Here is a 13,176-nt window from a genome sequence, read left to right on the forward strand (position 1 = left end):
TGTATCATATTTTCCTCTCTTTTTTTCTCCTTTAATATAATCTGATCCTTCAGCAAAAAAAAAAAAAAAAAAAAGATATATGGAAACATTGTTAACCATGTTTCGTTATTTGAGAAATGTTCCATTAAAAAAAAAAATGTTTTTTTTTATATTTTTGCCCTTATTTCTCCCAGTAACACTTTTTGCCACTCCATCTGTAGTGGTGATGGTGATGAAAGCTCCGATTACTACCACATTGGAGGTGGTGGAAGCTCTAGTGATTGCCACATCCTCCACCCTATTTCTCTACACCTCTCTCCCCTCTCACTTTCCGCCTCCTCTTCCTCCCACCCTCCATTGCTCTTTCTTCCTCTCTCTCTTTTCTATTTTGCCTAATTTAAGAGGAAAGATCCATATGGAATCAAGAATCATCACTTGAAGTTGTCTTTTATCCTCCCGGTATCCCAGATAATCTTCAAGACCTTATACACGGGGATGCTGATCGAGTTACTTACTTTCCAATGTAATTTTTCTATATTATTTATGTTCTAGTTTTTATTACTTGATTGCAAGGCTTGCCCTGCTTGTTCTCGGAATTCCTTTCCCTCTTTTAGGCATGTCTAAAGGGGGTTCTCTGGAATTGCCTCTAATTATATTTTATCTTTTTCTTTTCTTTTAATTAATCATACTTATCTATCAAAAAAAAAAAAAATCATTCCTTCATCTGTGCTTTCCCCTTCCCATTTGGTCTGCAAGCAATAGTTTTTCAGATGTGTGGGGAGGGGTTCTGTTTTGAAAAAGAAACAACATATTTCCTTGACCTTGACATCCCCCCCCCCCCCCCCCGAAAAGAGGTAGAAATTAATTATAGTCCATAACAAATTCCTTTTGTTCTAAGGGACTAGCAGATGGGTATGACCTAAACCATGGATTTGGGTAAATTCTAACCCTTTTGTATTTAAGTAAAGTTTACTTACACCGTGTATACTAATTTTTCATAACATGGAGGAAAATTTATATGTAATTCTAACTTCCTCTTTATATAAGGTATTCAGATTTTAATTAATTAATTTATTATTGTTGTTAATATTTTTTTTTTGTATGAATGAAAAGAGACTATAAAAAGATCGAGATGCCTAACACATTCCCTAGATTGTAACCTAATCCTTACCCAATCTCACAGTTGGACCAATTCAATATGGAATTGTTGGTACCCAATTTTAGCAAATTTTGCCTACAAAGCAATTGGTCAATAAATCGATGCCAATTTATTAACCGATTGTGTTAAGGAGCTGACCAGTTAAGCTGATCGGTAATCAAATTGGTCAAAAAATGATGGCCTTGTATTAAGGAGTTGATCGGTCAGAATAACCATCAGGTTGATCGATCAAACTGACTGAATACGATTGGATGACTGATCATGACATTTGATCAGCTGACTAATTGTGTCTTTTTACGGTTAGCTGACCCTTGTGACTTTTTGCGGTTAGCTGACTGAATGTGATTTTCTACGGTCAGTTGATCGTTACGATTTTATAAGGTCAGTTAACCGATTCTGACTTTTTGGCCAGCTTGACCGATCGTCAATCAACATAGTTTGTACAAACGTGGGTTAATTTCAGGGAAGTTACAAACACATAGCTTAAGCGGTTAAGGCAGTTACAACCAATTAAGGAAGTGTACTTCCAATAACTACCCACTAAGGACATGCCACATGGATTCCTGCAGTTACGAAATTGCAAAGAGAGCAGGATCTTGCAAATAAAACTATAAAATGGACTATGGTGGAAGAAATAAGGCATCATCAACAAATTAAATGAACTCAGACATCAAGTCTCATCTTTCATTTTCCATTTTTTTTTTTTTTTAATGTTTTAGATTAGCATTTTCTTTTGAAGTCCTGTACTTCCTTCAAGTCATGTACTTCAGTTCATAGTGTAACGATCATGTCTCTGATATATTTAGCATCAACAAAGATACATTTCACATTTCTAGTATGTCTAATATCAACAGAGACGTACAACAGATCTTGTTTCTGGTATGTTTAAAATAACAGAGAACAACTGATCATATTTCTAGTGTATTGAATATCAACAGAGATAATATTACATTTTTGCCTTGTCAATGAGTTACTATTATTTGTCTTCATCTTTTTCAATCCTTGCATGATGTTTTTGCAAAAAACATTAAAAGTTCTTAGAGCGATCGAGGCAAGAGGAGAGCCAAGTCTCTTGATCGGAGTCAGATCTACTATTGAATCCAATCAAGAAGGATTTTGGCATGTCCACGCACACACCAGTACAGTCAGCTGACCATAATCTAGGGAAGGATTCTGTGCCAACAAGAACATACATGGGCTCTAATTACCAAAATTAGGTGGCATCTCCAAGTCTCTTTAAGGAACACCCAAAATAAGGTATGGGTTTAGGACTTTTCACTTTCTTGGAAACTGTCTTCCCAATCAACAATCCTTTTAGTCTTCTTTGTAGAAATTCATTACTTGTTCAATTTCGCATTTTTAAGTTGTGTTGCTTTTACATTGTCTCCGTTTTAGTCTTCCTATTTTTATATTTTGAGTTGGTATCTTCATTCATCAGCACTTGTATTGAAGGATATTAAATGTAATGATATGAAGGTTTTATTAACAATGAAATCCTGCTTTTATATCTAGTCTAAATTCATTACCAAAAAATATCTAGTCTAAACTTTTTTGGTTTCATGCTAAGGTGCATATTCCATGCTTCATTGGTTATCTCCTCATATAGCCCATCATTCCTTTTTTCGTCTTCCTTGTTTTTTATTATGACAAAGGGGGAGAAAAATTAAAGCTTATTCCAAAAAAAGTTGTTGAAACATTCCTTCTCATCTTAATAAAAATGACCAATTTATCCAAAAAAAAGGGGGGGGGGGGGGAAGAAAAATGTTGGAGATAGGGGTATCAATCAGTTGCTTTGATGGCAGGTTCCAATAACATTGAGATAGGGATATAGAAACAAGTTACAGAAAGATGGAGAAGGTGGCATACGCCCTAGTGATAGCTGCAAGAAAGCTAAGACCCTATTTCCAATCACACACAATATGTGTACTCACGGACCAACCTCTGAAGAAGATACAGCAGAAGCCGAATATGTCCGGTAGGTTGGTAAACTGGGCTATAGAGTTGGGAGAATTTGATATCCAGTACAAACCGAGGCCCGTGATAAAAGCATAGGCCCTGATGGACTTTATAGCCGAAGCAATGTTCCCAGATGAACCTCAGGAGCTTACAGAGGTTTAGAGAAACAAGGCTTGGGTATTGTATGTGGATGGGTATCCAACAGGACAGGAAGTGGCACGGGAATCATACTAATCAGTCCCGAAGGACAAAAAATTGAATACGCCCTGCGATTCAACTTCAGTGCCTCCAACAATGAAATTGAATATGAAGCACTGATAGCTAGAATTAATCCGGCGTAGGCTTTGATGGTACAAGAGATGGTGGTGCTTAGTGACTCGCAGCTTGTGGTGTGGCAAGTGAATGAAGACTATGGAGCAAAGGAACAAAGGATGGTTGAATATTTAAAGAAAGTGCAAGAGAAAGTGGCTGCTTTCAGGGAGTTCGAGGTAAAGCAGGTACCGCAGGCGAAAAATGCTAGTGCAGACGCACTGTCACAATTAGCCACCTCAGACTACATAGACCTGGAACATTCGGTATATTTTGAGGTATTACCTCAATCGGGTACCAAAAGAGCCCAAGAGGTGTTGCCAGTTAACGAGAATGACCCTAATTGGATGGATCCCATAACAAAGTCGCTGAAGGAAGGAATGCTACCAGAGGATAAGGACAAGGCGAGGAAGGTATGCATGAGGTCAGCACGGTTCCTATTGAAGGATGAAATACTATACAAGATAGAGTTCACCACACCGTACCTCAAATGCTTGGACCCTATCGATACTGATATGCTCTTCGAGAGGTGCATGAAGGGATATGTGGCCAAATCTAGGAGCCTAGGTCTTGGCGCACAAGCTATTGTGGCAGGGCCTATTTTGGCTGACTATAAGGAAAGATGCTCAGGAATTTGTCAGGAAGTGTGTGAAGTGCCAAATGTTTGCCCCATCCCTTAACAGTATGCCACAGAGCTTTCCTCCCTGTCAAGCCCCATACCATTTGCCATGTGGGGAATGGACATCCTAGGGTCGTTCCCACTAACTACGAGATAAAGAAAGTTAGTTGTGGTGATAGTAGACTACTTTACAAAATGGGCAGAAGCTAAAGCATTGGCCACAATAATGGAGAAGAATGTAAGGGATTTCTTTGAGAGGGAGGTGGTCTATCGATTCAGGATCCCCTAAGTGATAGTAATAGACAATGGAACTCAATTCGCCAATCCAACTTTTGGTTCGTTCTGTAAAGTCGTCATCATTAAGTACAGGAAGACATATGTCGGTTATCCATTGACGAACGAATTGGTAGAAGTAACCAATCGTACCTTACTCCAAAGAATAAATAATAGACTGGATAATGCCAAGAGGCTATGGGCAGATGAACTACATAGCATCCTTTGGGCCTACCGAACAACTGAAAGGTCAGCTACCGGAGAAACACTCGTTAATTTAACTTACGGCACTGAAGTTGTGCTCCTAGTTGAGATAGGAACCATGACCCATCGAGTTTAGTACTACGACGAAGGAAAAAATGATGAAGGGCTTTGAGATAATCTAGACCTCCTAGATGAAGTATGAGAAGACTGATAGGAAAGAATTACAGCCTACCAACAGAAGGTTGCAAGACACTACAATTCAAAAGTCTGAAGGAACGAGTTTAGAATAGGAGACATCGTCTTAAGAAAGGTGGAAGTATCGGTCCCGAAGCATCAAGGAAAGTTAGCTCCAAGTTGGGAAGGGCCTTACAGAGTCACCAGGGTAATACGACCAAGCTCCTATCACCTGAAAACTACAGGGAGAGAAAGGGTACTCCGATCATGGAACTCGAAGAACTTGAGGAAATTCTATCAGTAGTAATAACGTGCCTAGTAGTAGCGTGCACATTTACTTAGTCGTTTTTTGAATTCATAATATTTGTTACTTCTTAAGCACTCTCAATTTGTAGTTTTCCATCCCCGACCTTTTCGGAGGATTTTTATTACAAAAAAAAATATATATTTACATAAGCTGGTTTACGGCAATCGATTCCAAATAATGGCTATGATTAAAAAACATCCCTCGATTGGGAGCTCAGGCCAAGGCCGAGTGGAGCTGACCGAAAGGGTCCTCCCTCGGTTGGGAGCTCAGGCCAAGGCTGAGCGGACCCAACCGAAGGGTCCTCCCTCGGTTGGGGGCTTAGGACAAGGCTAAGCAGACCTAATCGAAGGGTCCTCTCTCGGTTGGGGACCCAGGCCTAGGCCGACGTTAGCCAAGGAAACTTGCTATGAACAACACAAGGTGAGGAGGGGGGGGGGGGAGGTGAGGGGAGGCCAGTGTAAGAGGACCCCTTTCACTCTTGGGAGGACATAGGCAAGTCATCCTTGGCTACCAAACGAGGCTCTTATATTCATGCAAGACCTCCCTTCCTCTTTATTACATAACCAACTTCAATTCCCATTTCATTCCTTTCATCACTTCACAGCAATGTCAGTGAATGATAATGCTGGGTGTTAGGGATCCTCTATTTATTGTCAACGGCTGGTTTGGTGGGGAGATCAGATTCAGATCACCTCATAAAATCCACTTCTCATTCATCTTTGCCTCATCCATAGCTTTTATTTATAGGTGAGGGAATATATTCTTGAGAATTAACGTGGACCCATTTACTTGTTGACTGTTTATCTTTCCATGTTTCCAATGGAGCCTCTCTCTCCTTTTCGAGAAGGAGAAGAAGAAGAAGAATATGCTCACTATCATACGAAGAGGAAAGAGATATGACATTAGTTGATAGGATGTTGCATACTTGCATATGCACACTCACCTGATGGGCTAAGAAAGCATTTGACCCCACCACTCAAGTTGGTTTGATTTTGGTTCTCTCAAATTTCATGTTATAGCTTAACGGTCGCCTGATTAGTAGTAACTGATTAATTACTCAGCTCAGCCTAATATGTTTAAAGCCAATTTAGAGTCTGCTTAGCGTTTGTCTATGGTCTGTTTACTCAGCTTTACATATTTAAAGACTGTTTGGAGATAAATATCTCATTCACCCATTTAACTCCCGTTTAAGCTTCATTTAGCCCAATTATTGGTAGCCCAATTAAAGATTGATACCCGATCACGCGTTTATAAATAGAACCATTTTTTTATCTATGAGGACCTGTAACTTAAACAGACCAATTGGTATGAGGTCCTAAAGTGTGGAAGACCGATTAGGCACAATGGAAACCGAAAATGAAGAAGTTGCTCACCAGATCTAGATCCGGTAATTAATTAGCTAAAATCCAAAAATATTGATCCGATGATTTTGTACAACCTGATTTGAGTTTAGATACTAATTGATTGGACTGTAAGATTAATGAGTGGTCCAAAGTTTTAAAGGTTTTGTAACCCTCTGAAAAAGGATTCCAATAATCCAATGGTTAATTTGGAATGGGGATCTGAACAATGACAAGTTACAATAATTATACAGAGATAGGGGTATGATGAGTCAACTCAAACATATGGGAGCGAGAGAGAGAGAGAGAGAGTTGACATTCCTCATTATTCCAAAAGAAACATGGCATGGCATTTGAGAGAACCAAAACCAATTTAGGGTCATATGCTTTCTTAGTCGATTAGGTCCTTATGCAACATCCCTTTCAACTATTGTCAAAGCTCTTCAGTTTCCTTCTCATTTCAAAAATTTCTATATAGAGAGGCTTATTAACACCCAGCATTGTCATTCATTGGCATTTCTGTGAATTGAAAGAATGAAATGAACTAGAAAGTTGGTTATGTAATCCTGAGGAAGAGAGGTCTTACATGAAGGTAAGAGCCTCGTTTGGTAGCCAAGGATGACTTGCCTATGTCCTCCCAAGAATGAAGGGGTCTTTTAATGTTACCTCCTCACTTTGTGTTGTTCATAGCAAGTTTGCCCGGCTAACTTGACTGGCTCTTTTGTTTCATGTTAAGACCTTCTTTTCTTAGTCCACAAATTGAAACATCAACCTTAACCCTTTTTTTTTTTTTTTTTGGATAGAGGTTTTCTTCCTTGTCTTGTGGAGGAAAAAAAATGGTAATACAATAAATAATGTGTTATCAGCTTTACTAATTATCTTTTCTCATATATGGTTCACAAAAGTTAGTGACAACTCAATTATTTATTTATTTATTTATTTTTATTATTATTATTATTATTATTATTATTATTATTATTATTATTATTATTATATGTCTTTAGATGTTATTGAGAGGACAAGTGGAACCTGGCTTTGTGAAAAGAGTAATATGAATTTGACGGTGTCTTTACAAGATGTGACATGTTGTAGGAGAATAAGTTGTCAATTGAATCACGGTTGACCAAGCATTTGTTGGAAGTTCACTGGTGTAAATCTATGAGGAACTGGCTTAAACTAAATGTTGATGGGAGCTCTCTACTAATCCAGGAAGAGCAAGAGCTGGTGCAATTTTGAGAAATCATGTGGGTCAAGTGGTGAGTTTTTTTTATATTTACTTTCGTATTAAACCAATTTTTGAAGCAGAGTTTGTGGCGTTGGTTGAAGGTGTTGAGAAAAGGAAATCTAAGTTACTGCTCTTTGGATAGAGTCGGATTCTGCTGCCATGATATCTTCCATTCAATCTAAAACCATTCCATGGTTTGTGATCCAAAAGTGGTTAGTAGCCATATCTTGTATCAATTCCATAAAGGATAACTCACTGCCTCCGGGAGGCTAACCCTGTGGCAGAATATTTGGCAAAGCAAGCTACAAGGATTGGTGGTTTTAGGGATATGATGAACTTTCCTTCTCATGTGAACGAGGAAATTGCTAATGATGCAATGGAACGTCCAAGATTTAGATTTAGTTAGTCTCAGGTTATTCTCTTTCGGCTGATGGCAATTCCAAAGGTGGGAAGAGATTAACTTGGTTTTTTGCTGGTTTCTTTTCGGTGTAATGTTTTGCTTGCTGGTTTTTTCTTTTTAATAATATTTATCTTTTAACAAAAAAAATTGTCAAATAATTTGATTCATTAAATTAACCATCATATACAAGTATGAGAGCTAAAATAATATCATCAAGGTCAAAGAAAAGATCTTGGTTGTAAATATAGGATTACTCCACGTTTCGGGGGGTTCTTAGCTCATCATTGCATAGCCCTTCTAAGGGTGACAAAATGTGATGTCTAAAATTATTATAGTTGAAATTACATGCATGTGTACAAGACGTAGTTGAATTATATTTAATTGATGCATTTCATGAATTCATGCCCCACCCCCCATATGCAACACATTGTCGACTTAAACATGTATGCAAAAATAAGTAGTCATCCTTTTTTCTCTTTTTTAATACAAATGATCCTTTAGCGGAAAAAGAAAAAAAGTGGTCATCCTTAATTGGAGAGTAACTACACTTGAGGAATCTTGATCTTTCCAAAAGTTTACAGCATTTTTCTTTTGGTAAGACGGTTTGAAGCATTACCTGCCTCCGTTTGCAGACTTTGAAGTTATTACATTGTAGATATCTTCAAACATTGTCTAAAGGAACAAGAATTGATCAACATGAGGCATCTAAAAGTTGAAGGTAGGTGATGTAGAGGAGGTTTCTGAAGAATTCCTAGATTAGTTGGACAAGCGGAAATTCACCCGATCAAGAGTTTTACACCTAACTTCTGAAAGATGTAACTTTCAACTCGGGTGGAGTTACAGGAGCCATAATAACTTTTTGTCTCGGGTGGAATTCATTGGACGCCAAATTCGGACCTCAATTTCACACATTTAAGGGGTGCATCGAGCCTCCAAAGTTTGTGTGCCCGATTTTGGAATATTTATTTGCTATTTTATTTTGCTGATTTATTTCAATTGCTATTTTATCTTGGCTTTCTTTCTTTTATAATTCGGCCTTCTTATAAATAGGTCATTTTGGACGAAATCAGGAACATCTCTAGTTTTATGAATCAATTCAGTTTCTCTTCAAATTACGGTTTCTTAACCTTGTGGATTCAAGGGTCAATAAAGTTAAAATGAGATCTATCTATCCCCCATCTTACTTCGTTAGAGGGTTAAGGATTCCAAGAGGTGTAGGGCAATGGTGCAGGAGCTCACAACGATCCCACGACAGCCTTTTCGACAGTGTCATTCCCTTAGAGTAGGTTCGATCTCTTCAACACTTCCTCCACCACCATGAGGTCCACTCGTTTGGAACCTCCAGTACTGCCACCCTACCTATTATTCCCACTTGCTTAGAAGTTTCACCCACCTTCATTTCCATCTTTGGCTTCGTCGGCTTCTGCTGCTACTACCCACAGGCACCACCAATGGTACTGCCATTTCGACTGCCGCCGGTTCTAGTAGTAATCATCAGCTACTCTCTAACTTGAGCCTTACAAAATAGGCTCATCAAAGACTAATAAAGATACAATATCCAATCTTCACGAATAAGTGGTATTTTTTGTAGGAGTATCTGAATCCCAAGAATCTATTGATGACCTTCAAAGTGAAAACTCTTGATTTGATGTGATACATTTTAGTCCACTTCGCCATGGTTATTGTAGGAAGAAAGAATAAATGATTCGCTTGATGCTTCTAAAAGATGGTGAAAGTAGGAATTGGCATGCATCTTCTTTGCTCTAGCATCAGGGAAGAAATAAGTTGGGTTGCCTTCCTAAAGGAGAAAAGAAGTAGGTGCAAGGTCCATTCATTGCTTATAGCAAGCCAAAATCCTGCTCAATTCTCTCAAAACATTCATTAATGAATTGGGCAAAAACTGAAACCAAGCACATTCTTATTCATGGTGTTTTGAAACAAGACTATATCACAAGATTATTTTAAGGCCAAATGAGGCAATTTTTTTTTTGCTAAAAATCATGTCTCACATAAAAGTCCCAGATCAAAAAATTTTCTTCACAAAAGTTATAGAGGATGAGAAGATGGTCACAACAGTATATCACATATTACCAAAAACCTCCAGACACGTCGGCATGCACAGTCGAAAATGATAATCAGAGGAGAGAGAAAATAGTTTTTTTTTTAAAAGGCGGAAAATCTTCGTCAAACCGACTCAGTAGAGTTTTTGAGTTAACCCGACAATGCAGTGAGTTAAGTCTTAACCCAACTCTATTTGACCCAGTCAAAGGTTGATCAGATCAGTTGACTGTTGACTATTGACTGGGTCATTGACCACCTGAGTCGAAGACCAAATTTTGACCTGGATACCCGACCCAAAAACCCAGGGTTTAACTAGAAGATGATAGGTGTGGATATGACCGAACCAGGTTAGACCACTTTGGTTGAACCGGTTTGGTTTGCAAACCATATTGATTTTGACTCATTTTCCTACAACTTTAAATGGCTCATACGGGCAAATGGTGAGGAATTTTTCACCCTGGTTTTTTATGTTGAGTCCAGTTTTTCGTGCTCTTTATTTTGATATATTATGAGTATACTTTTGTTTAAATTTTATGGTCTGTTTTGTGAAAATTAAAAGTATGGGAGTTTTGTGATTCTTATTCATGTTTCTCTTAATTGTACGAAATAAAAGGAAAACCAACTCATATATTACTTGCATGTCAGCATGTGAACTTATTTATTGGCTAATGATAGTCCATGTTTTTGTTTACATATATTTTGTTCATGCTTAAACAATCTCACTGTTAAGTAAGGTTGCTAATGTTCACCCAAAGTGACATTATCAAAGAAATATTAAAGTTAAAGCAAGTGAAAACAGAATAGAGATTTCTCAACCTAGAGGATGCTATCCATCCAAAGATTGTGGTATTTTTTGAAAGTTAGAAGAAGTCTCGTAGTTATAGTAGAAACTTAAGTGGACTAGTACGTTTCAGACCCAAAGGTCACGAATGTAGTTTCGGTTGACACTCTTGAAGTAATTGATAATTGAGCATTGTAATATTTATTTTGCGAATAGGTACATACTTGTTCTTTTACATGTAAATTGATATTTAGTTCATATTTAAATAACCCGCAAATTTAAGCTGCCAAATATAATTGTAAACTATTGCAGTAGACTGGATGGAACCTACCAAAGTGGTAAAATCTAAGATTACTGCAATAGGTTTGCAATTCAAAGGTTTTATCTTATTTTCAAAGACATAGAAAATTATTGACAGGAATTAGGTAATGCTTGCCCAAAGGCGACATTATCAAAGATAAGCATTAATGCAAGTGTACTATAGACAGACCTTAACCTAGAAGTTACTATTCATCTGAAGGTGGTAGTAATTTTCGAAGTTGAAGAGCTCCCACAGTCATTACAATTTTTGAGTGGGCCAGTGCATTCTAGACCCAAAGATTAAGAATAAAGTTCGGTTGACACTCTGGTTACATTTAATGATTAGTGATGTAATATTGGTTTTAATTATATTGATGTTACATGCATTAATTATATATTAAATGGATTATTCTTCCTTGAATTGAACTATTAAACTGAATGTCTTTAAAAGTGGCTTAAGAATATGGAGGTCGACATATGCCTCAAAGACTTAGTTTTCTATACTAGGAAAACCAAATCAATAGTTTGGTATTATGCTTTTAAAGCAAAGATTTTTTACCCTAAAAGATATTAAACAGTTGATCAATGGCAATAAGATGGATGAGTGTTTCATGGCTATGACCATCGATTATAGATTTATTTAGTGTGTAATTTTTGTATTCCAATTGGATCAATTCGAATTGGTTGGGTTGGATTAGTATCGATTTTGATCAATTCAATACCAAGTTCTCAAACAGTGCCATTGTTCTTTGAAAACCTATTTATGAACATTAATTGATAAATATTTGGTTTTCTTTTGTTTTTGAACTTATGTGAACAAGTTTATATGTATGTCACATTTAACAAATTATGTTCTCCAATAAATAGATTAATTTAAGACTGGTCAAACCAAGTGGAAGGATAGAATTATGTATCTTAAGCTGTTTTATGTGGCTCGATCAGTAGGAGGATAAATTCGGCATACTAGGTTGCTAGTGGGAGGATGTTACTAGTGAAAGATCAGTATACTAGGTTGCTAGTGGGAGAATAAATTCAGTGTAATGTATTGTTTTTCATGCAAAAGAAGTATTTTAAGTTTTGCATTGATTTATTATTATCATGATATTGAAAAATTATTTATTACTGAAATATATAGTAAATTCATATTCATGTCATTTTGTACTTGTATGTTTTATTTGAAACACCCTATAATGGATAAATATGTTAGAATTAAACTGGGTGCGAGCTTCCTTATGATGCACAGTACATTTCTATAAAGCTATGAAAGGATTGGGTGGAATCCACCAAAGTGGCACATCCTATTTTTTCATAGTTTTCTAAGCGCAGCAAAGTTGGTGACATTTGCCAAAAGATGATGTCACTCAAGTTAAAGAAAATACATGTATAGAAATGACTATAATTTAGAGGTTTCTAAGCCCATATGTGATAAAAGTAATTGTATTTTCACAATAAATTTAGATTTATAAGAGGATCAGTGCATTCTTAGCCCAAAGGATAGGAATGTAGTTACGGTTGTGACTCTTATGTGTTTTATTTGCTAGATGTACATTTATTGTGTAGTTTATCTGCTAGATGTACATATTAAATTTTTTTAGCCCAATGATTTGGTGTGTATGTTTCATACCTGAGATTTTTAGGGTTACTTGATCTAGTTTTAGCTCTCAGGGAACCCAAACATGTGTTGTTGCTGATCAAAGCACAACTAAAGGGAAATATGAACAATTTGTTGCCTTATTAAGTTTATAATGATTTTGGAGTAATTTTGAATTGATTTTATTTTAAATTATGTTCTCTGAATTATTTATGTACATTATGCTTCATTTGTTTTTGTCGTCCTTGGTTGTGTAAGAAACACATTAAAATATATACTTTTGTACATATATTCATCTCCAATGTGAAAAACATGATAGGAATGAATGAAACCCACCAAAGTGGTACATTTAATTTAATCATGTGTTTCTAAAGGTAAAGGTGACATTTGCCTAAAGGCGATGTCACCCAAGTTTAACAACTAAGTGCTCAAGAGTCATATTTTCTTATATTGGTGTTATTGAGGTTTTGGATATGCTTGGTTAGTGAAAGTTTTATG

This window comes from Macadamia integrifolia, chromosome 12, assembly GCF_013358625.1.
Source record: "Macadamia integrifolia cultivar HAES 741 chromosome 12, SCU_Mint_v3, whole genome shotgun sequence".
NCBI lineage: Eukaryota > Viridiplantae > Streptophyta > Magnoliopsida > Proteales > Proteaceae > Macadamia > Macadamia integrifolia.